Source organism: Triturus cristatus, chromosome 1_1, assembly GCF_964204655.1.
Source record: "Triturus cristatus chromosome 1_1, aTriCri1.1, whole genome shotgun sequence".
NCBI classification, from domain to species: Eukaryota; Metazoa; Chordata; class Amphibia; order Caudata; family Salamandridae; genus Triturus; species Triturus cristatus.
In genome coordinates, this window is record NC_140579.1 from 719,922,597 (window position 1) to 719,947,305 (window position 24,709).

General features: G+C 48.5%; 1 pseudogene; it reads right to left on the reverse strand.

The window, feature by feature from the left end:
* Positions 1-582: 582 nt before the first annotated feature.
* The window catches only part of LOC146870947 (dehydrogenase/reductase SDR family member 4-like), a 253,161-nt pseudogene continuing 229,034 nt past the window's right edge, over positions 583-24,709 (reverse strand).

A 24,709-nucleotide genomic window follows, 5' to 3' on the forward strand; every position in this document is an offset into this window, starting at 1 on the left:
AGCAAGACATCATTTATTTTATTTTATTAGAGATAGAAATAGCTAAATTGTCAAAGTTGCAACATTTTCCAGTTTGTTACATTGGCGGGAATTATAGCTTAGTTAACTTAAGTTTAATATAGGTCACAGACAGTCTTCATTCCACTAACTTTGCAGTGCCAAAACAGTTTAGGTACATTGTATGAAAATACCACCAAACTATCTGCAGGTATCCTGTTACTAAGGATTTTCTCTGAATTCCATGACTAAACTGGCAAATTTGATAATGGTGTCGTCGACTGCTGCCTTTGCAAAAATGAGTTTCTTGCAAGAGAGTCCATCATGGATAATGCCTTAGATAGACTGATGGGGCTTAAAACACAGTCAATCGCAAATTGACCTTTAGCCTATAATATGATTCACCCTACTGCCAGCCTTTCAGAAGCATAAGTGCTGGAGTGTGATGATGTTGCCCTAGTCCTGCTCATATTTAAGAGATACTTGTCAGGTAAGCAGCAAATTCTTTTCAGTCACTACTAGGACAAGATATCTCAGAATTTGCAAACGCCGAATTCAGCAATCCAGTAATACATATCAACTCATTTAGAGTTGGGAGATGGCACCCCCCGCAGCTACAATAGCCTCTCCAGTGATGTAGGAGGCATCAGATGAGCAGAGGAAGGCGACAATGCCACCATTGTCCTTTGGCTCTCCCAATCTGGATGGACAACAGGAAAAAATAAGAATTAACAGGGTACACGGGTCACAATTTCACATGAGATTAGTCATGCACAAGCTCTTCCCCTTTTGAGACCCGAGCCCTCCGACCATAGAAATGTCATAATTGACCTTTGTTTGTCAATCAAGAGCTGATCCCAGTCCAGTGGGCTCGGGGCTCGACCTAAAAATAGTGTCAAACCAAAACAGAGAACACAGCAAATCCCTCTTTATGCCTGGTTTTGCCTCCTTTAAGTTCCTTGTGTATCTCCACCAAAATCCCAAATATATAAAGTGAGCCAAAGGTGCATCTGTTTGAAGGAGCTGATTTGCATTGGGTTGAGTGCAGGAAGGGGGGGGCATATAGGCTAAAGGTATGCTGGCACTACATGTCTGTAACATTTCCTTTTTCCTTACTTAAACTGATTCAGCCTTTGCCTCAGCCTGTGGAATGACATTATAAAGCAGGGTACGCTGCCAAAAAGTGGCAGCTTTGACCACTGCAGGCATAAGGCTATCAAGAGGATACCTAGAAAACAGTGCTTTGAGAAGAAGTCTGGAGCAGTACCATCTGCCTCAGAGATCTCAGAAATTACATTAACGCAGTCCTACAATAGGTCGATATTTTTTCAGGATGAATTCTTTGTAGGAAGATATCTAGATTGTCTATGTTTTGGCAGAAGATATTTATTAGTATTTGTGTTTTTCGTTCAATGTTTTCGAGTGGAACCGATTAGAGGTGGGTGTTCTGCACCCCAGAATCATCCATCAGCAGCTTACACATAGGTTTACCAATCAGTTAGAGAAGCTTGAAGCAGCCTTTAGGTTTTTTCAAACATCTTCTAAGAAGGTGCTAGCAAGCACCTCTTGTTTATAGGTCGAGCGTTCAAGAACTCTTGTATATATTTTAGTATATACTTATTATATACTTATATGTGAATATACTTTGTGGGCTCTGGAGATCAGCCCTGGGACTTGTCTGCTTCCACTTAGGGACTTTTTTTCTGTTCAACTACCTCTATTAGATAAGATTAGATTAGATTAAATTTTACAAAGTGCAATGGTTACTCCAATGGAGTGTCCCCACGCTAAGACATAACAGACCATGACAACAGAAACCCTACCCCCCCAAGGAACCTCTGGCCCTAGCATACACGATAAATTCGGAAACCGGAGGGCTTAACTCCAATCCCTCAGGGATGACTGAAGAAATAGGTTTTACGTTTTTTAACTGTATTGATAGAAAACGACCAGCAGAGGTCATTAAAATATCAGAATGGCTTTCTGCTGTTGGACTTTCTTTTTTAAATTTTTCTGCCACTTGCCTATATTTAACATTCTTGATAGAAAACGACCAGTAGAGGCCAGTAAAATACCAGAATCACTTTAGCATTCTCTAGATTTCAGGCCATAGAAATTGTCTTCCATGAGCACCCGTAGACAATAATATTATTTTCAAATCTTGTATTTTCAGTGACATGACCACCGAAGGCCCTGATTTTATATTAAAAACTGAGCTTTGAACTATACCATTTCCCGCTGAAAAGCAAGATTTCTCTCCATGTATTCCCATACCTGGCGTGTCATGCAGTCTGGTGCTTACTTTCCCTCCATGTTAAAGAACAGTAGATGTTTCAGTGCCCAGGCTAATGTGCTGCTTAGCTAAATACATATAAGGTCCCAAAGGTGAGACCGATTGCATTACAAATGCTTGTTGCTTAATATGGCACCTTGAGTCATGCAGGACAGCAGTAGCTGGTGCAAACATAAGTAGATGATAGACGGAGCATTGAAACTTTTCAGACACTCACCCCCAGTCACCGATCTGGGTTAAAATCATCGTCCTTCTTTATCTCACTTCACCACCCGTTTCAGACCCAGCCATATGCCTCAAGGGAACAGTCTAGCCTGAACTGCCAAGCCATGTCTTCCCTGGAACAGATACCAGCATCCTGGGACTGGTTTCGGGGTAACAACCCTCTTCAGTGAGGCTAGCTTGAATCCAGTGGCTAAGTGAGCAAGGGACCCTCGTCTGGGCATGCCCTGCCAACTAAGGGCGAACGAAGCAAACACAAGGAGATGATAGACGGAGCACTAAAACTGTGATGTAAATATGTTCAAAGGTTTGAGTCTCCACCCCATATTCACCCATCAGCAACATACACACAAGTTTCCCAATCAGGCAGAGAAGCTTGAATCAGCCTTTAGGTTTTTAAAAACATCTTCTAGGAAGGTGCTAGCAAGGACCTCTTGATTTTTTCTTCATATGGCACCTTGAGTCGTGCAGTGCAGCTGTAGCTGGTACCTATAAGTTATGTTTCTCTTTTCGAATCCCAACAGCACCTACTTTCTTGTAGTGCTACGTGGCACCAATCTAAAGCAAGTATATCTGTAGTCCACGTAATGTTCAGTCTATCCATTTTGCTACCAGTCTGTGAATTCTATCTCTGCCCCCATGGGAATTCAAAATCAATTTGTCCGTGGCACCACCCTTCTACTTAACTAACAGTCTTTCGAGGTAGGCTGCAAACTCCATCAGTCACTGCCACTCCTGAATCACCCTGGTCCCTCAGAAGGTCATCAAGAAGGGTAGAAACCATGTACTCAAAGTAATCAAGGTCCTCCTCATGAGGCAAACCCACTGCACCAACCTACAATCCCTTGTATTCAGGGATTGCAGATATTCCTCCACTGGAAGAGTTCCGGAGCCTTCACCCGCTCCCTCCACCTTCTGCACCACAAACAGCACTCTACCAGCAGGCGCCTCCATTTTTGACTCCATTGCTTTGATTGCTGTCTCGGTTACGCCAGTTTTAGAAAGGAGGTCCGAATGCAGTGAGCTGATGGATCGCATCAACAGCTGCACTGCTTTGGTCAGTTGCTGCTCATCAGAGGAGTCCTCAGGTTATGGGTTCTTTGGATTCTCCTTGCGGATGGGGTTTAAAAGTCTATACCTGCATCACACTTTGTCGCTTCTGCAACATTGCATTGTCTGGCAATATGATATGCTCTCCTTTTCAGTTGACAGATTTGCCCCAGTTCCATCCTCCCTCCAGCACTGCAGAAACCATTGAATTAAATGGAGTAGGGCATCAGCTGACCCTGCGCAGATCTGAGTCAAAATACGACTGCCACCTATCGTTAACATCCCGCCTTCAGGTCTGTCTCACAGCATCCTCGTCTTGAAGGGGTTGGGCGTTACAATCCGCAGCTCAGAGCTCGGTAATGCAGCAGCAGCAATCAAATGGCACCACATCCCTCAAATGTTCCCCTGTTGACCCCTCCAGCTCCACGCCGTCTCTGAAAGCAGGTTGTATGACAGAAGCACACTAGGCTGAACCCTGCATGCCTCTACAACGTGCTCCCAACAGTGAATGTGTCTTAACCATGCAGTCCTTCACCATGCATGCCTTTACAATAAATTGTGTTGGAAAGGCATGTTTGATAAAGGGATATGTGAGGTAATTTATCACTACACGACCCCTCCTCCCCACCCTAAAATCCTATCACCCTACCTCAGCTTCACCGCCCTGAGCCCTAAAACCGACTCCGGTCTGCCCATAAGACTAGCTGAGGCCTAAAACCCTGCCCCCTACCAAAAACTACCACAACCTCAGCCCCCCCACCCTGAGCCCTAAAACATACCCCACCCTTAAAACTACCCCAACCCCTGACCCTACCCTCAGGCCTAAAACCATGCCCCCTTTAAAAAAAATGACCTGACCCCCCGGCTCTGAGCCCTAAAACTGAACACCACCCCTAGAAACTCTCCTCCACACCCCAAACCTGGCTCCAGCACCACTTACCTATCCGCATCCGGAGCTTCCTGTTCCAACGCTTCCTGTTGCTGTCCCTGCCCATCGTGATACTGGACCTCTAAGGAGGGTGGTCCTACATGGCGCACAGCAATCGAACGCTGTCACTCCCCCAGAAGGTTCTTCACTATCGTATAGCACGCAGTTACTCCATGAAATTGGCTTCCTCCCGGACACAATGCCTGACCAGTCCTTTCCCTGATTGTCCACGATTAGTAGGAAGGACGGTGACCCACACAGCCAGGTTCCTCTGAGAATGGATTGCAGGAGAACCACCCTCCCTAATTCTGAGGAAGACACCCTGATTTGGCTATTAGCCTAAACTACAACAGGCATTGTGTTCAGGCACCTATTGTCTAGTACTGAAGATGATCCCATTAATGTGTTGAACGGATCGAAACGTCGTCGACCTTTTAGCGCTATTAGGACAACCGTATAACTGTTTCTGTACGTGCCAGAGCATATCAATGTATATTGCTTGCTGGCCCAATTGATGTATTTCTTGGCCATGCTTCATGTAATGCCTGAGTTTCTCCTTTCTTGGTTATACTGTTAAATGGTAGCGGCAGTTTCAGTCGATAACCTTTCAAGTATTGCCCGGCGGTAATCGCCTCTCATACCATTCGATAATTTACCAATGAAAGAGGCAGGCGCCGGAGACTGGAAGGCAGGAAACAAAGTTTTTATTCCGTCGGAGCAGAACACATCAGATCAGACAGCAAGGTATCGTCACGAGGTGCTCTAACTGCATCTCTGAGGCCTGGCCTCTTATACACAGGTTTATGATTTTATTGCAGGTTTATCACACATGGCACATTCTTGAGATCACTTTGATGCATAAAAGAACGTCTTCAGAATCCTTGGCTCAGATCCGATCCCACGCATAGCTACAGTAGAAGTTCCCACCCCACCCGCAGTAGGAGATGGCTATCACACAGCAGGATATTCCGCCAATTCCCGGGGGTGTGTGTGACCGGTCGGGTCTCAGGGGGTGGGGGGCCTTGATCTACTGTAATCCCTTTGATGTGGGGCGTTTCCCTTACAGTAGGGACAATAAACTGCATCCGCAGGGCTAGGTGATGGCCTGGGATCGGTTCGGACAATGGGGCGCAGAGGAAGGGGGTTATCAAAGGGATGCATGACCATGTATGGGATGTCGGTCAGGCGTGGGATGCGGTTCCATGGCAGGGTCGCGCAGAAGGAGAGGGTTTATGGCCCGTGTATGAGAGAGCGGGGGTGGCCGGCGCGCGGGGGATGCTTGCAGCGCCAGGGGGACGCGCTGGCGATCGGCAATGAGCAGGGAGAGACCAGGGTGCCTAAAATGGCTGCCGTGCGCTTTCCTGTGTGTCGCGCTGGGGAGAGACAAGATGGCGCAGATAATGTTCAGTTTGCAAGCTAAATTTCCACAGTCCTCCCTTTTAACATATCTCACCAGCTTGTCTAGTTCGGATCTATCCCCATAATACTACGAACTTCCACCTCATACAGAGCTTTCATTCGTTCCGCTTCAAAGTTCAAAGTCTTAGGGCAGATGCAGTTCATAAAAAGCGAACATAAAGGTGGCAGACACTGAATCCCCAAGCAACATCCACATAGTATCACAATCGGTATTAGGATAAATGAAAACAGCCTCCATCCCCAACTTTTAATAGTGTCCCAAAACCAACTCCCAAGGGACCATCCTTCTTGCTCCTGATGAACCTCTGCGGAAAGTCTGTGGAGGTGTTCAATTGCTTTGTAGACTGAGGGTGAGTTATCCGGTACGTAGGTACAACAGCTGGACCCAATGATGCGGCATGCTCCTCCACGATCAGCCAGAACCACATCTAGAATGAGGCGGTTCTGAAGAGCCACCAGGCGGACGGCCTGAAGCTCGGCGGTGTTGTTGGCGAGGATGCCAGCCGTAATGTTCATCGCCGTCTCGACTGCCTGAGTTAAGTGGCGGATGGCACGGCTGTTTGCCATTGGACCCCAGAGTGGAACAAGTCCCTTTACTGCATCCAGGAACTGTGCCCCGGCGGAGTCGGCTTGTACAAGGTCTTTGGCACGTTTCTGTCGGTGATGGTTTGCTGGAGCCACATATGTCGGAGGAAGGACAAAAGCGATGTAGCAGGTGCCTCCCCAACCTTTCGGGAGCCAGGTGTAGGCCTTAGTACCACAGATGAAGTACATATTCGGGGAGGCAACAAAGGAGGGTGGATCAACTGAGTCCAATGTTCGGGTGATGAGGCAGGAGCTGTGGCCCACCAGCTGCGCCCCCAGGCCTTCGAGGCACACAAATCCAGTGATGTTGATGACGGATAGGGCCACTGTCAGGGTGGCGGCCGTTCGTTTCCGGAGGTAAGAGAAGGTGGGTCTGGCTGAGTTGTTGAACACTTGCATTTCAACTCGTTCTTTGGCAGGGATGTTCATGTGAAAGGAAGTGTTTGATCTCAGAGGGCAGAAGGGGGCAGAAGTTTTTCCAGTTTTGTTCAGCCAGAACCCATGGTAGAAGTGCGACACAGTTTTGCCGGAAGTGGCATTGTCCCTGTAGCTTTCCTGCAGGAGGATTAGCCAGGCGAGGCAGGAACCATGGACAGAAAAAGGTGAAGGGATGAAAGGGATAGAGTGTCCAGTGGCATGTGGTAGCAATCCACAGATCCAGCAATTAGTGGCATTGGCGGCAAGATTGTGTTGGTGGAGCAACTGCACAAAAGAGTTATTCCAGAACTCCTTACGCCTTTCTCGGAGTTGGGGTGAAAGTGAGATCAGATGGTGTTCTTTCATGGTGGTAGGTTGAACGGTGGTCAGCAATGTCTTATGAGCGGGCGTGCTCTCCTCCATGATCCAGAAGGTGACCATGAGGAGAAGGCAAAAGAGAAGGGTAATGAAAAGTGCAATAGTCTTTGAGCTGTGCATTCTGTCAGTCTTTGGGTTTTTGTAGTGGATCTTCGGACGTCCGGTTGCTTCCATCATCTTCATGTCGGGCGCTTCCATCACCTTCAAGGGACTCGGTAGCGGGCAGAACCACAGACTTTGTTTAGTTTCTCTCCTGGTGGCCTTTGAGGTGACTAGGCTACCGCTCTGAGATTTCCACTTAGTTTGTGGTCTGCTTAGCCGAAGTTCTCTCCTTTCGTCGCAAGTTATACCCTAACTTGGATGGCACGGTGGGATCGGGATATTTCACTAACTCGAGCGTCTCCGTATCTGGGCAGCGGCTCAGGGATGGTCGGTCTTTGTCCAGAAGTTCTTCTTGGGCGGTGATGTTGTCTGTGGTCGTCAGGGTCGGTGATACCTTCTTGCAGTGGTGTGCATGCAGCCAATTGCGTTTCCCCTCCACTCGAAGAGCTGTTCGAGTGGTGATCAGGACTTGCAGGGGGCCCGTCCACCGGGGCTCCAGACTCTTGGTGCGCTGGAAGTTACGCACTAAGACAAAGTCGCCGGGTTGGATGTCGTGCCCGGGGCCCCTGGAAACATCGGGAATGGCTTGCAGCACCTGCTGATGGATAACAGACAACGTTTTAGTTAGGTTATACAAATAGTCAGACATGAGGACGTCCGGGACGTCGTGGATGGATGTTGGCTTTGGTGCAGTCCAAAGGTTCATGGGCCGCCCGAAAACGACCTCGTAGGGGGTTAAGTGGTGTTTAGTGGGGGTGGAACGCATTGATAGCAATGCTAGCGGGAGAGCGTCTGGCCATTTCAGTCCTGTGGTGGCAACTATTTTTGCTATCTTAAGCTTCAATGTGGCATTATGTCGCTCAACCAAGCCTGCAGATTGGGGATGGAAGACCGCATGGAATTTCTGTTTTACACCCAGCCCCTTTAAGATGAGTTGGATAACCTCGGCTACAAAGTGGGGGCCGTTATCGCTCCACAAAATTCGACAAAGGCCGTATCGGGGGAAGAATTCTTTCAGTAGTACTTTTGCGGTAGTCATTGCGGTGTTGTCGTGGGTTGGGTAGGCTTCCACCCACTTGCTGAAGGCACACACAACGACAAGTACGTACTTAAAACCTTGGCACCTTTCTAACTGGACATAGTCCATTTGTAGGACTTCAAAGGGGTGATTGGGAACCCCAAACCCTCCCCGGGGTACAGCAGTTCCTTTCCCAGGGTTGTGTTGGAGGCATACCAGGCATTGTTGGACCAGACGTTTGGCTGAGTCTGGGATTTTGTCGTTGTGCCAGACTTTGGAGATGAGTTCGATCATGGGGGAAGACCCTATGTGTGCGGGGGAGTGTGCCATGGTCAGCATGGGGATCAAGTATGAGTCGGGTAGCAACCATTTGTTCGAGTTTTTAGTTCGCCAGCAACCGTCATCGTCCTTCAATCCCACCCGGGCCCATTCAGTTAATTCGTGTGGTGTGCTGGCTAGTTGGATATCCCTAATCGTTTCCCTAGCATCCTTCCATTTCTCAGTTTGTGACCTGGTCACGTACATATGGGTCGTGGACCTATTCTCGGCTGTGGTTCGGGCAGTAATGTCAGCTAGTGCATTTCCCTGTCCTATAATGTCTGTCACCTTCTTGTGTGCCTGGCATTTGATCACAGCCAGTCGTGTGGGGAGGAGGACTGCTTCGGTCAGGGCAGAGACTAGATCTCCATGCAGGATGGGTGTGCCATGGGAAGTCAAGAATCCCCTCTCTTTCCATAAGAGCCCAAAGTGGTGAACTACCCCGAAGGCGTACTGACTGTCTGTGTAAATGTTTGCGGTTGTCCCTGCTGCCAGGATGCATGCTCGTGTGAGAGCAATTAGTTCCGCCGCCTGTGCGGATCGCTGTGTGATGCGGGCTGTCTCAACAACTGTTCGGGCTGTGGTGACTGCATAGGCAGCTGAGGTGGTGCCATCGGGGAGCTTGATACATGAGCCATCCACCCACAGTTCTCCGTCAGGGTCCGGGAAGGCAGTATCCCGGAGGTCAACCCTACTCTTGGTCTGTTCGTCGGTGAGGGTCACGCAGTCATGTATAGGGGACGCATTGGGGTCAGCTTCAGGGAGAGGTAGTAGAGTAGCTGGATTCAGAGTGGTGCATCGTTTCAATGTGATGTAGGGTGCAAGCAGAGTTAGTTCGTAACCAGTCAGTCGTGCGCTAGTCAGGTGTTGGGTCTTGGTTTGGTTCAGGAGGGTGTCAACCGCATGGGGTATCAATACTGTGAGGGGGTTCGAGAGCACGATCCCCTCACTTTGCCGGATAGATACAGCAGCGGCGGCTACTGCTCGAAGGCAGGCGGGCAAAGCTCTGGCTACAGGGTCAAGAGTGGCAGAGAAGTAGGCACAAGGGCGTTGTTTAGGGCCTATGGACTGGGTTAGGACAGACAACGCACATCCCTCCCTTTCGTGGGTGTAGAGGGAGAAAGGTTTAGTGTAGTCTGGGGTTCCTAGGACTGGGGCCGAGCAGAGGGCGTCTCGTAATTCTTTGAAGGAGGATTGGCATTCGGGTGTCCAGGGGAGGGGGAAGGGGACATCTTTAGTCAGCAGGGAAAGCAGAGGTTTTACAATAAGACTGAAGTTTGGCAACCATTGTCGACAAAAGGAGGTGAGGCCTACTAGAGACCGCACTTGCTTCTGAGTTTTGGGAACAGGGGTTTCTAGGATGGTCTGAATTCGGTCAGGGGTAAGTTTCCTGCCGTCTTTGGATAGTAGGTGGCCTAGATATGTCACTTGGGGTTGGCAGAATTGCAACTTCTTCCTGGAGACCTTGTGACCGTTTTCCGCGAGGAAGTGGAGGAGGTGAATGGTGGCTGTGACGGCAAGTGGAGTGGTGTCGGCCGCCAAAAGAATGTCATCGACGTACTGTATTAACACCACTCCATCGGGTAGTTGGACTGCATCTAGTTGTCTCTTGAGGGCTTGGCTATAAATGCTGGGACTCTCAGTGTAGCCTTGGGGTGCCCTACAGAATCTGTACGAACGGGCTTTTAAAGTGAAGCCAAACAGGTAGCGGCTGTCTGGCTGGATGGGGATGGAAAAGAATGCGTTCTTGAGATCAATAACGGTAAAGGTGGTGGCAGTGGACGGAATCAGGGTGAGGATGGTGGTGATGTCTGAGACCACGGGGTACTGAGGTATGACTACTTTGTTAACTTCTCGTAAGTCAACAATAAAGCGGTATGCTTTCTCATCTCCCTCGCCTTGCTTTTTTACAATGGGTAGGATAGGGCTGTTGCAAACATTACTGACTACTTCTTCTACCACTCCTGCATCGACTAGGGACTCGATGATTTCCACCAATGCCTTCTCGCCTTCGGGCGATATCCGATACTGTGGAAGCTTTGGGAGCACTGCGTCCGGTCGGACGGTTATGTGTACTGGGTCGATCACCATGCGCCCTACATCTGAGTCGGTTTTAGCCCATAGATGTGAAGGTAACGTGTCGAGTAGGGACAGGTCAGCATCGGTTATAGAGAGCATACGTCGTGTGTGACAAGGTCTGAACAGATCTGGGTTATCGTGCAGGATGACTCGAACTCCGTCTGGGGAGCATCTGATGGTAGCTCGAAAATGTTTTAGCAAATCAAGTCCCATAATAGCATCGGGGGTGTTGGAGGAGAGCAGAAAGGTCGTGTCAGTGGCGTTATCTTCTAAGTCAAAGGAGATTGGTGCTGATAAGGGGTTAGTGGAGGGCGTTCCATCGAAGCCTATTGAGGTTACGTGTGAGCCAGACAAGGGTGCCCTAGGAATCAGTCGTTTAGATAACGCACTACGTGTCGCCCCAGTATCTACCAGGAATGGAGACTTGGTGCCCAAGACCTTAGCAGTGACGTAAGGACCTTGCTGGTCAACACGGAGTTCGACTGGATCCCTCCCTTGCCCCTGGCGGTCCTATGCGAAGTCATGGGTGCTTTCGTAGTCGGACTGCTGACACTGGTTTTGTCGGAGGCGATCAAAGGTGTTTGGTCTGCCTGGCCTGTCGTTGATGGCGTCGTTCGTGTACCCTCGTCCCTGTCCTCTATTTCTGGGGTCATATGCTGTACCTCTGAGGTCCCTATTTCTGTTCAATTCCAGAAGGACCGGGCACTGGGATTTCCAGTGTCCGAACCCTCTACAGAACTCACATTGGTTCCCATCTAAGTCTCTCCGTCCGTTGTAGGGTGTAGGTGTATGGTCTCTAGGGGGTAGCTTTCTAGGGGCGGTTGGTTGGTAATTCCCTTTCGGGGGTTCCCTTCCTATGGTCACCCCTTGCAACTGTGCTATCATTACCCTCTCCTTCAGTTCCTTTTTCTTCCTCTCTGACGCCCTATCGTTCTCATTCTTTTGGTTTTCGTAGTATTGGGCCATCTGGAGGATTGCTGCGGGTTTGGAGGCTGCCCAACTACTCTCGCTGGTCTGTAGCTTCTGGGAGACTTCTTGTGACAGACCCTTCACATAATTCTGGACAAAGAGGTGATGTCCGGTTGCAGTGGTCATGTCCTGGCCACTATAATCGGAAAACACAGTCTCGAATCGAGAGAAGTATTCAGACACATCCTCCTGGGGTTTCTGGCGACAAGCCGTCACTATCGACCAGTCTACCTTTCTTTCTGGGATTAGAGTCTTCAACTTCTGTACAATCTTGTCTGGGAGCTCCAATATGGCTTTCGGGGGTTTCTGTCCCGGTTCTCGCTGTTTATCTATGGTATCGAGTTGTACCCAGGTATATCCGAACAGCTCAGCGTGGTCAACTTTCCGGATTTGCTTCCACACATCAGCCGGCAGACATAACCCGAAGAACAAGTCGATATCTGCTAAGGTCATTATTGTTGAACCTAAGGCTGTACCTAGTTCGGTGTAGAAGGCAGTCGGGTTCTTTCTTAAGTCGGGTAGGGTTTTTCTAAAGGTCAAAATGTCTTGTCGGTCCCATGGCTGGTAGACCCAATTATATACAACCCTTCCCTTCGCATCTTGGTGGTTGATGTCGTCATGTGTTCCCTGACCTCGTGGGGGGACCCAGTAGGGGGCGGCCTCTTTGATGGGCATCATGGTATCAGTCCTTCCTTCCTGGGGCTTAGTCGCTATGGGGGTTTCTGCTTTGGTTGTCTGTCTGTGTTCTTTAAGGTGTCGATAGACCTCGAGTGTACGAGTGAAGAGGTTCGTCACATCGCCCTCTCCTTCTTCCCCAATGTCTACCTTTCTATATAGGGCCGCTAAGCCTTCGGGACCTTTATCGTGGTACCTATCCTCATATGTATTCAGGGCGTGATAACAAAGTCGTACGACAAAGTGTCGTCTGCGGCTGTCGGCATACGAGTTATACACGTCTGTTATATACTCCTCACTTTCCTTACGCTCCACCAGTGTCCCTACTATCTTGTCGATTCCTGCTCGTTCATCCTTTGTTAGTCGATTCATTCTGGTGGAATCTTTCTTTCTCATCTCAGGGTCATCCAACGTTATTGCCGACGTTGTGTTCAGTACAAGAGGCTCGGCCGGCGCGGAGGCCGTGAGGACCGAGGCCCCTGTACTGCTTTCGCTCGTGTTTGGGGGTTGTGGGTGTTGCACTACCGATTGGGAGGGTGCGTATGGAGGGGGCATGTAAATGATCGGGGGACCTAATAGTAATTCATCATTCGTTCGTTGCTTAGAGGACGACTCAGGGTAGAGCATAGAGGGGGTCCTAACAGCGTACTGGCCTGATGTTTCGGGCTCCTGTCTTAGTTTAGTTTCCCTTCTCTCCTTTATTTAACTTTCTAGCGGCAAGGTGAGCTGCCTTTCGTAATTCTTTTTCTGCTTTTACTTCTTCCCTCTTTTTCCGTTGTGTTGCTTCTTTGCGCCACATGCCGATACTGTCAAGCATAGTAGGCGTTGTCTTATTGCTACGCAGGGCTATTTCTAGCATTTCTATCTTATGGTCGTCGAAGGATCCCATCAGTGGCCACTGACTCTCGGGGTCCTTCCTTGTATATTTATGCCATAGCTTGCTATAAGCTACGGCGACTAGTCCATATTTAGTGAACATGTCCTTATTAGGTGTGCCTTCCAGTGGAGCCGGATGGTCCACCTCTAATAAGCGGTCCGGGCAGAACCAACTACCAATCAGTGGGGAGAAGATAGGCATGACGGGTTTCAACGGGGACAAAAGTCAGCACTACCTATCTTTTCACTGATTGCAAAGACTAGACAGAATATCTCTATTCCTCGTTATTTGTAAGCAGAGAATACCTCCAAAGAACCAATATCGAACAACTAGTGTTCGGACAATCAATCAATCAATGGGGAGATAAAGATAGGCACGACGGGTTACAACGGGGACAAAAGTCTGCGTTACCTACCCTTCACTATTTGCAAAGACTAGACAGAATATTTCTATTCTACGTTATTTGCAAACAGAGAATATCTCAAAGAGCACTATTCTTCAAAACAATCAATGTTCGGACAATCAATCAGTGGGGAGATAAAGATAGGCACGACGGGTTACAACGGGGACAAAAGTCTGCGTTACCTACCCTTCACTATCTGCAAAGGGAGAGAGAGAGAGTATTTCTACTCCTCCCCGTTTGTAGACAGCGAATATCTCAAAGAGAACAATCAATGAGCAATACTAGTATTTCAGTCAATCAATCAATTATTTCGCAATTTGTCGTGTTTCACGACCTTACCCGGACCGCGTGGACAGTTTCTCGTCTTCCGCCTCCAGCGCCCGATCGTCCTCTACTCTCCGTATTTGCCGCGGCACTCCTGATGGTTCCCAGTCAGGACCGTAGATCACTCGAGAGAGGTCTGCTCGGAACCAGTGAAGTTCGGATGATCGGCTGCCAGACGAGGGTCTATCGGGCAGGAGCTCTCCCGATCGTTGCAGTCGTTCACTCTGTCGTCGGGACCTCTCCCACTGGATCCACGTGTCGCTGATGGGCCCCACGCTTGGGACGCCAATTGTTAAATGGTAGCGGCAGTTTCAGTCGATAACCTTTCAAGTATTGCCCGGCGGTAATCGCCTCTCATACCATTCGATAATTTACCAATGAAAGAGGCAGGCGCCGGAGACTGGAAGGCAGGAAACAAAGTTTTTATTCCGTCGGAGCAGAACACATCAGATCAGACAGCAAGGTATCGTCACGAGGTGCTCTAACTGCATCTCTGAGGCCTGGCCTCTTATACACAGGTTTATGACTTTATTGCAGGTTTATTACACATGGCACATTCTTGAGATCACTTTGATGCATAAAAGAACGTCTTCAGAATCCTTGGCTCAGATCCGATCCCACGCATAGCTACAGTAGAAGTTCCCACCCCACCCGCAGTAGGAGATGGCTATCACACAGCAGGATATTCCGCCAATTCCCGGGGGTGTGTGTGACCGGTCGGGTCTCAGGGGGTGGGGGGCCTTGATCTACTGTAATCCCTTTGATGTGGGGCGTTTCCCTTACAGTAGGGACAATAAACTGCATCCGCAGGGCTAGGTGATGGCCTGGGATCAGTTCGGACAATGGGGCGCAGAGGAAGGGGGTTATCAAAGGGATGCATGACCATGTATGGGATGTCGGTCAGGCGTGGGATGCGGTTCCATGGCAGGGTCGCGCAGAAGGAGAGGGTTTATGGCCCGTGTATGAGAGAGCGGGGGTGGCCGGCGCGCGGGGGATGCTTGCAGCGCCAGGGGGACGCGCTGGCGATCGGCAATGAGCAGGGAGAGACCAGGGTGCCTAAAATGGCTGCCGTGCGCTTTCCTGTGTGTCGCGCTGGGGAGAGACAAGATGGCGCAGATAATGTTCAGTTTGCAAGCTAAATTTCCACAGTACATGCCCCCACTTGTATGTTTTTTTTAAAATTCTTCACATTAAATGATTAAGTCCAGTTGGACAGCAAAGTATAGACATCATTGCATTTCTATATTAATAGTCCTTCTAACATTGATTTCACGTTAGGGACCACTGTTCTTGTCAAATATTGCCAAGCTCCAAAGGTTGTGCCCCCCAATCCTAATAAGTTTATTTGATGAACCCGAGGTAAGACTTTTTTGTGTGAATTTTAAATCCAATAACCTTTCTAATCTCACAAATGAAGGTGCTTGAGCATCGGTTGCACTATTGGAAAGGATTGATGTCACCATTATGGTAGTGGCTTTCAAAGACTATCAGCTACGAGGGCCGAACAGAAAATAATGGGTTATGCCAATGAAACTCCAATCACTTTACCATCACAATGGAGGAATTTTATTATTTGTTATGTTCTGTAGTAGATAAATTATTTTGAATTGTACACTTAAATTAACAAACATTAAAAATGCAATAGGTCTCACCTTTTATTAAGTTAAAGCCATTTGCTTTGCTATACAATACCATTAGCAAAGCGAATGGCTTTAACTTAACCAAAGGCGAGACCTGTTGCATTTTCAATGCTTGTTTCCTTCCTCATTTCACTTATAATTTCTTTATCCATACTTCCCAGTCGCCTTCCTTCTCTATTTCATTATTTCTTTATTATATTGTAAGAAACACCCTCGTATTTCAGTGCCCAGGAACAACCCGGTCTTTTTGCCTTAGACCCACCCGACTTTAGGCCTACTGTCCTGTCAGGTGCGAGTCTGGCATGCTGAATTTATCTTATACTAACCGTTTTTATAAATGAAGCTTGACGTAAGCGAGTCTGCCCCAGTCCTGCTGGCCTTTCAGCGGTAGGCCAGGCCTGGCATGGCTGGCCCCGCAGTAGTCTGGCCCGTGCTTGAAGACTGCTAGCCCCTCGTTTGCTTCTGCACTGCAAAAAAGAACAACTGCCTTTGCCAAACGTTTCTTTCAGAGGTGAGCCTAAAATGTGACTGACTGTGCTCCAGCACTACGGAACTTTCAGAAACTCTCCCTGGTGTGTAGACCGGTGTGCCTCTGATGTCTCCTCTAGTGTCTTCACCGGCAGCACGGCCTTGCTGCCTGTGCAGGTCGCAACCTGCCTACCCAGCTACGCAGTGCGCATACCACCCGTTAGCAGGAGTGTGGTATCTGTGCAGATCCGCTCACTGTGGCATGGATGGGGGTGCCCTGTGTGCCCCCAAGGGCCCTGACACAGAGGCATGCAATGTGTCTGTTGATATGGGTTGCTGGGTCTATTGGGACTGCCTATTCCCTGCCCTGTCAAGCCGGGCTGCCAATTCCCTGCCTTCTTCACTCACTAATTTAACTGGTCTCCAGCTTTACTCCTCCGTTTTCAGTACCTCTTCGCTGATGTAAATGCTTTTCATTTGTACCTTAGTGATCGCGTATGCTGTCTTAGTGATGGGCAACTTTGCATTGCTGGTGAACAATTTTATATCACTTTTGAACCAGAATTGTTCCCAACTGACTGGTAATCTTTTTGCTCAGCTAAATACATTCACACAAGTGCTGTTTGTCTTTCATTGTTCGGCAGTGAGAAACGTTAGTGCAAAATTGCCTTTCATGGGTCCAGTTACCGAGCACCGGTGCGCTTTACCTGATCTGTCCTCATCACTTCTGTAGGGAGGCCGTTCCCCTAAGTGACAAAGGCTCTTATAAAGATGTCCATTTTGTCACTCCCGAGCCTCCGGTTGCACAATCTTCTTCTGCTTTGTTAATTAGGGAATCTGAGTGTTTATCGTATCTCCCTTTCCTCCAGTCACTTTCACGGACCTCTTCTGATACGATCATTTGGTCGCCTGTCTCTGGACTGTGTCGAGTGTGTTTTTTCGTTCCGCAGATAAACTTTCCAGACTGGACACGATGCCTCGGGGCGTGGCCTCCAGATCTGAATTTTATGGTCCACATGCAGCTTCTAGAGCTGGAGACAATGCTGCAGATGTGGCCCCTAGAACTGGATTCTACTCTAGGTCTTATTATCATTATTGTTGGGTGGTATTTGCGTCTTGGCTCGGAGAGCTTCGGAGGAGTGTCACGAACATGTGGCAATATGCTATTACTTACTAAATTGGAACATAACATCAAGCTGCGTGCCGATTAATAACAGAAGCTATGTACTGAAAGCGGCATTGTTAGGAATGACAATTAATAACAGCAAGCTGCGTACTGAAAGCGGCATTTTAAAATAAGAAGGAACGGCAATTAATAATAGCAAGCTACGTACTGAAAGCGGCATTTTAAAATAAGAACAGCATAGTGAAAACTGCACGCACCATGATCCACAGGAAACAGCATTTTCGTTGCTAGGACACCTTCCACGCTGCCGTTGCTAGGACACCAAAATGCAACACGTAAAATGTTGTCCGGCTGTCCACAGTCCCTACAGACACGCGCATGCTGTTGTTTGCTATGGACACATGGCAAGAGCAGCCATGTTTGACCATGCAGACGCGCGCATACAAGCCCTCCGCTGAATTGATTCCAAAAGGTACTCGCAATAGCGAATGCAGCGCATGCGCTGCTTTCGCTAGGCGAGACCTAAGAATTTAAATATGGTTGTGGTGTGTCATGAAGAACCAACAGCAGATTAGCTTAAAAAAAGAGCTTTCAAGGATGTGGAATTTGTCTAGCTTGATGTCCTGGACAAAAAGTTTGTTGCTAGTGCCAATTGTAAATCATTAATGCAACATTTTGGTGATGCTGAGATAAAGTTAGTCACAACTCAGCATGTGCCAGGGGTTGGACTGCTCTTCCGAGATGGTTGGGCTTCCATAACCAAACACGAAAGCCTTCATTTTTCCAATCTGGTTGAGGCCTCCTCTGGCATGGGGCTGGCTTGAATATTTGTTCAACAGCTACTTTTGCTTCGAGTATGGACCTGGCGGGTGCTTCTGAACACAGTTCAGCAGTTTGGGCAAAGTAGCTGCTGGGGCAGTGTCATGGACCTGTCAGGGGAACCTGTAGGGCTGAAGCAGTCAGTCTAGAGGGAGGTTTTGAGCACCCAACCGATGGGTCAGTGTTAGGGCAGTCCTTGGATACGAGTCAGTCTTGTGTCAGTGGGTGCCTCCCTGGCAGTGGTTGGGGCAGTGCCAGGGGCATATCAGGCACCCTGCATAGATTGAACAGCTAGTCATGTCCAATCAGAACCTCTAGGCAGTTGCCCAGGCAGTGTGAGCAAATCGCTCAGAATTAGTGATTCACACCGTGGAAGGTTCCCCTGAGCCATCGGGGCAGTCCAGCCACTGGGGTAGAGGCAGGCACATGTCAGAGAAGGCCTTTGAGCAGTCACTGGGGCAGTATCAGTCACATGTCAGGTGAAGTTGTAGAGCTGGGGCAGAGTCAGGGTGTGTGCCTCTGTACAAGTGGACAGCGTGAGACCAACTGCCCTGGTGAAGTTCCTCAGATGCCTGGAAGGTGCATCCACCAGTAGTTGTGGCCCAGTTACTGAGGCAGTAACATGTCAGAAGGGTGTCTTTAACAGCTAACTGGGTCAGTGTCAGACCAGGCACTGGAGATGAGTCAATTAAATGCCTGTGCAGGATGCTCTGGTGGTCCCACATGCCATAGGCTGACCATACCAGTCTGTGGGGCCACTGGCCTAGCAAGGGATCCATATTTACTAATGCAGGCAAAACAATTGCCCCCAATCCCCTATTTTGGAAGTAAAAAACAACCATTAGTTTGGGTAAGTTGTGACCCTCATAGCTCTGGGCTCAGGCTGAACTGGTCCTATAAGGAACAGTGTCAAGACTGATTTGCATATGGCTGGGTCCAAACTCGGGTGGAGAAGGGAGCAAAAGAACAATGATGGATTTGGCACCCCTACATCTGCTGCACTATCGATATCTATGAACCCGGTTGTGTTAGTGTCAGGCCAGTCCCTGTGACAATCAGTCTATGCTGCTAGAGTGCCTGGCAGTCGCTGAGCAGTAAGAGTGATTCATCAAGTGAAATGGCAAGGACATTGTCAAGATAGTGCCTTTGACCAGTCAGTGGGGCAGTGTCAGGCCAGCCACGGGGGCAGTCACCTGTCGTAAGGGTGCCTCTAACAGTCGACGGGTCGGTGTCGGGCCAGGCAACGGAATAGTCAGCCAGATGTCTTAAGGCTGCCTCTGGGCAGGGGCAGTCACCTCCATGTCAGAGGGTGCCTCTAACCGTTGCTTATGTCACTCAGACCTGCACCTGCGGCAGTCAGTCTATGTTCCAAGGGGGCCTCTGTCAGTCATTGGGGCTGCATCAATGACCCGTCAGGTGAACTTGATGGGTACGGGCAGTGTCAGGTATTTACCTTTGAGTAGTGGGTCAGTATCAGGCCTGCCACTCTAGTGACATACAGTTGTCAGTCACATGTCACGTCTGGAGGGTTGCAAGGGCAGAGTTAGTATCCCAGTCCCTGAAACTTTTGCTATTTGCCTGATGAGCAGGCCATATCCTCTGAATGTTGGGTCTGCCCTCAAAACAGGAGAATCAAGCTGTAGACATTGTTTACTGCACGTTTTTCAGTCATGGCATGGGGCGCTGCAGAATACCTCCCGCCCTTGCCCCGGTTATATCAACAAACAGCTGCTGGGTTGGGGAGCTCAGGGCAGCTGTTCTCGGGCTCTGGCAGACATTTCCTGTGCGCCTGTCTTCCCGAATTCCAAATGTGTTTTCTTTGCTCCACAGTGTGCTCTTTAATGTAAGGTCGGGTGGCTGTGGGGGAGAGGAGGCACTAGTGGAGTGGAATGAGCTCTCACTTCCGCACTCTCTAATATATTCATTTCAGGGAGTGAGTGAGTGTAAAGATCTGCGCAGTTATTTCTTGTTCTCTTCAGTGCCGTTTCATGCACTCCCTGGCTGTAACCTCAACTTGATCTGGCTCATCCCCCTTCACTAGTCTCATGTGCCTCAATGACGTCTCATTCAATCCTCTTCACCACCCTCACGCACATCAGAGGAGAGTCCCCAGGTCAAACAGGATTACTTTAGAAGCCATCCCAGAGTCATTGGATGATCATCCAACAACTGTAGAAGTCATTTTCACATCATCAGACATTATCAAGCTCTTAAAGCTCTTAAAGTCATCAGCAGCGTTTAGAAACTTGAGCCCGATGATTTGAAGATGACTTTAAAATGAGTATCTGATGACTTCACAAGATGTGATTAACCCTGATGATTTGAGGATGACTTGAAACTGAGTCCCTGATTACTTCACAAGATACTTAGCAGGGATAAAAGAGCCTTCTGTGGCTGGCTGGCTTCCAAGGCATTTCGCACACATCCATCTTACTGAACACGTGAGAATTCAGAAATATTTACCTGACAACGTTGTTGACCTTCATCAGAAACTTTGTCATGGCCTCATCTTTCAATATCTGTTTAAAAACAAAGGGCACGTGTTAAATGGCCAACCAGTGCATACAATACCACCATCCATGCCCTGATCTCCTCTCACGGCTGGGACAGAAGAAATAATCATATAATAAGAAGATTTTAATGGCCAGTCAGTTACCATAACTGCCTTTATCCAAATATTCATGTACCATATGGTCCAGGAGTCCCAATATCTCCGCTGGAACCCAAACATTCCTGTTAACCAAACCATACATGCCTTATCTCTCTGTTTAGGCAGCTGACTTGTGACTTTTAAAGCTTGAAATGTTACAGTTTTAATTCTTGCCTTCTTAAACATTCAACACCCAAAGACAAGTTAATGGGGAAATTACATTTCCAATTGTGCCTCTTCCAAAACAATAACATCTCCAGCTGCGTATTTCTCATGCTATGCCTACCTGTATCATACCATGTAGCGGTCTCAAATTTTCAACATTTTTATGATTGAGAACTGATTACCAGATTGATGACATCACAGAAAGTGTTGTCATGCAACATTTGTACCAATTATGTAGTGGGGCAAGTGAAATGATAGGCAGGCTGTAAATAAAGGTAACATGATTAAAGTAAAAGCAAAGCCTCACTTGTAGGAAGGTGGAATCCTACTATATGGCTGCCCCCACTTTTTGCCTGGTGTTTTACTGGTTTATGACTTAGTTGGACTGGGATCCTGCTATTCAGGACCCCAGTCTATCTGCTTTCTCTGTAAAATGGTTTCCATGTACATTAGGTACATTTCTAATTGGATTCTGGAGTGCCTTATAAGCCCCTAGTATATGGTATACTATGTACCTAGGGCATAGGTACCTCAGAGGCCTACCAGGGGCTGAAGCATGTATTATATCACCCCTGGGAAGCACTCCAAAATGGCACCACAGTTCTGCTACTGCAGCCTGGGTAAGGGTGTGCTTGCATCCCTTACAGTGGTATAGGCTACCTATATTACTACCATTGCACACACATATAAAACCTATAGGTCACTCCTACGGCAGGACTTAACAATCCTGAAGGCAGAGTGCTTGGTTTTTATGTGAGAGGGTGCCCCTGCATGAGCAGAGCCCCTCTGCAGCGTTCGGAGGATCTCCTCTGATGCTGTTTGTGGTGCAGCCTGACCATATACTCTTAAGTGCATTATAACCTCGCGGTAAATGCTAACTTTGGGATGGCTGCATGGAAACATGTCATGTTTGGTGTCAAACGCTTTGGAATACTACCCCCCCTACCACTAGGATAGCTTTCAATAAAGGTTGTCTTTAACCAATTCACCATAAGGGGTTGTTTGGACTGATACAAGGTGCCCACTAGAACTAGTGGATAGCATATATCAGGCCACCTTCTCACATTGGTGTGCAGCGTGTGGGATTCCAGCTTGCTATTGTTTTACCAGATAATCTCAATTGAATTGATCAACTGAAAACCACTAAAGGTACCTTAGGTACATATAATATCAAGTTTAGTCACAGTAAGTTCTACTGAACTTAGAGTTGTGTGTTAAGGTATAGCACACCCTTTCTACAACTCAAGAGAGTTTAGTAGGCCACACTAATGTAGGTAGTACAATACACCACACCACATTAGTAATGTCTAGTCAGCCAGGAACCAGTGGGTCACTGCCAGAAGCCAGTGGGCTTCTCCCCTATAAATATGAGGATCTCTCCTTTGCACAGCTTAGGGCCTTATGTTCCATTAGGAAGCTGAAGACAGGCAAAAGCCCAACCACCCAGCATCTAATAAAGATACTTAAGCTGGATGATATCTCAGGGCCTAGTGGGCCTGGTGGGGTAGGCAGTGTGGGTGGGGCAGCAGCTGAGGGTGGGTCTAGGGGTGGAAACTCCCCTGACCCTACCTCTAATGCTGACCAGACTGATGACAATGATCAGAATCTGGTGAACCCAGCTCTCCTGGATGAGGATGAGGAGGATGACAACAATGCTCCCTCCTTTATTCCTCCAGGAAGAGTTGAAAGTAGGGCTAGAAGGGATAGATCTCTCTCCAGGGGATCTGTCCAATCTACCTCCTCTTTAGGGACCTCTGTCTCTTCTCACAGAGGGAGGGAAACCTCCCAGGAGAGGAGAGAGAGAATATTGAAGTATGAGCAAGACAAGTTCAAACTCAGAAAGCAGCAGATGGCCCTAGATAGGGAAGCCCTAGAGCTCTACAGAGCTATTAAAAATGAGGGACTAGAGTCCCTTGGTGGCAGCAATTACCCTAGAGATAGGGAGAGGTCTTATGACCATAGAAACCTAAGTAAGATTGTCCCTCCATACCAGAGTGGGGATGACATGCACAAATAGATAACTGCCTTGGAGAGGGCCTGTAAAGTACAGAAGGTCCCTCAAGGTCAGTGGGCAGCAATCTTATGGCTCTCCTTTGCAGACAAAGGTAGAGATAAGCTCCTCACTGTAAGAGAAGAGGATGCTGATGATTACAGGGTCTTGAAGAGTGCTCTGATTGATGAGTTTGTCCTAACCACTATACAGTATAGGTTGAAGTTCAGAGACACCCAAAAAGCTCAGACTCAAGACTGGGTAGACTTTGTTGATTGTGCTACTAAGGATCCGGAAGGTTGGATAAATGGCAGCAAAGTGCATGACTTTACAGGATTGTACAATTTGATTATGAGGGAGCAGATAGACTCTGATCTGACCTCTCCCCAAGAATTGGGAAAGAAGGCAGACAAATGGGTCAGAACCAGGATAAGGCCTAAGAATCAGGGGGGTGACCAGAAGAAAGATTCTACCATGCACCAAGAGAAAGGTGGGGATAAATCTAAGGATAAGTCCACTACTGGGCCCCAAAAGTCCTCTTCTGGGGGTGGGTCCCAAACTCCTTCCTCTCCTGAAAAGAAACCATATTGCCCTGTCTGTAAAAAGCCTGGGCACTGGAAAACTGATCCCAGGATTGGCAATAAAGAAAATGTTCCTCCAACAAATACTACCATTCCCCCTGGTACTACTAGTAGTAATCCCCCAGGTGGTAGTAATGTACCCAAAAAGGTAAATGCACTCTCATGGGGAACAGAGGTGGGCCCTAGTTTAGACAGGCCCCCCTCACAGGCCTCCTCAGTCTGTGATGGTGGTGTGGGATTTGCCACTTTTACCATAGGTCCCAATTCTTTGGGCAGGTACAGACTGGAGCCAATAATCAATGGTCAGAAAGCTGTGGCCTATAGGGACACTGGGGCTAGTGTCACCATGGTGACAGATAAACTAGTTCCCCCTCAGCAGCTTTTACCTGACTTTAGTTATCAGGTGACCAACATAGATGGTGTCAGCACAGATCACCTCATGACGATAGTCAATCTCAGCTGGGGGGGGGGTTCACAGGCCCAAAGAGAGTGGCAGTGTCCCCAAACTTGCCTGTAGATTGCCTAATGGGCAGTGATCTGGAAATTTCAGCCTGGGTTGAAGTTGAACACCAAGTCCATCTGTGAATGCTTGGCATACCTGAGAAGGGTAGTGTGGCTGTGATGGACACAGCCCAACCCCAGAAACATTTTGGAGTGATGAAGCCTGAAATAATGGCCCACTCTCCTCCACAAGAGAGCACAAGGGTTGAAGAAAAGTCTTCCTTCCCCCAGACAATAGGTAAGGGTCAGCCTCCTCAGGGAACTGATCCTACCCCTTGTGAAGGAACTGCCCCAGTGGTAGTCAGGCCTGGCCTGGCAACTCACCTGATAGCAGTGGACCCTTCCAAGGTGGTACCCAGTCTGGAGCAGGTAACCTGCCCCTCTCTACCCTACCTCAGTCAGCCCAGGGCTGTGCAGGTCAGGGAGATCAGTGGACCCCAAGGAGGCCCCTGTCCAGAGGAACCCCCCATCAGCAGATTAGGGGCCCGCAGGCTAGTAGCCCTAGCCAGGGAAAAATTCCTCACCCCACTGAGGGATCCCCATTACCATTGTGTAGGGACCTCCCCCAGCAGGACTCTGTTGGGCAAGGGCAAACATGGGACCCAAAGGTTCCAAACCTGCCCAGCCCCTCCAGTGTTCCATCCAAAGGGACCCAACCCCCAGCTGTAGGCAGCCAGAGGTTGACCCTTAGAGCAAAGTACAACTCAGTCATGGA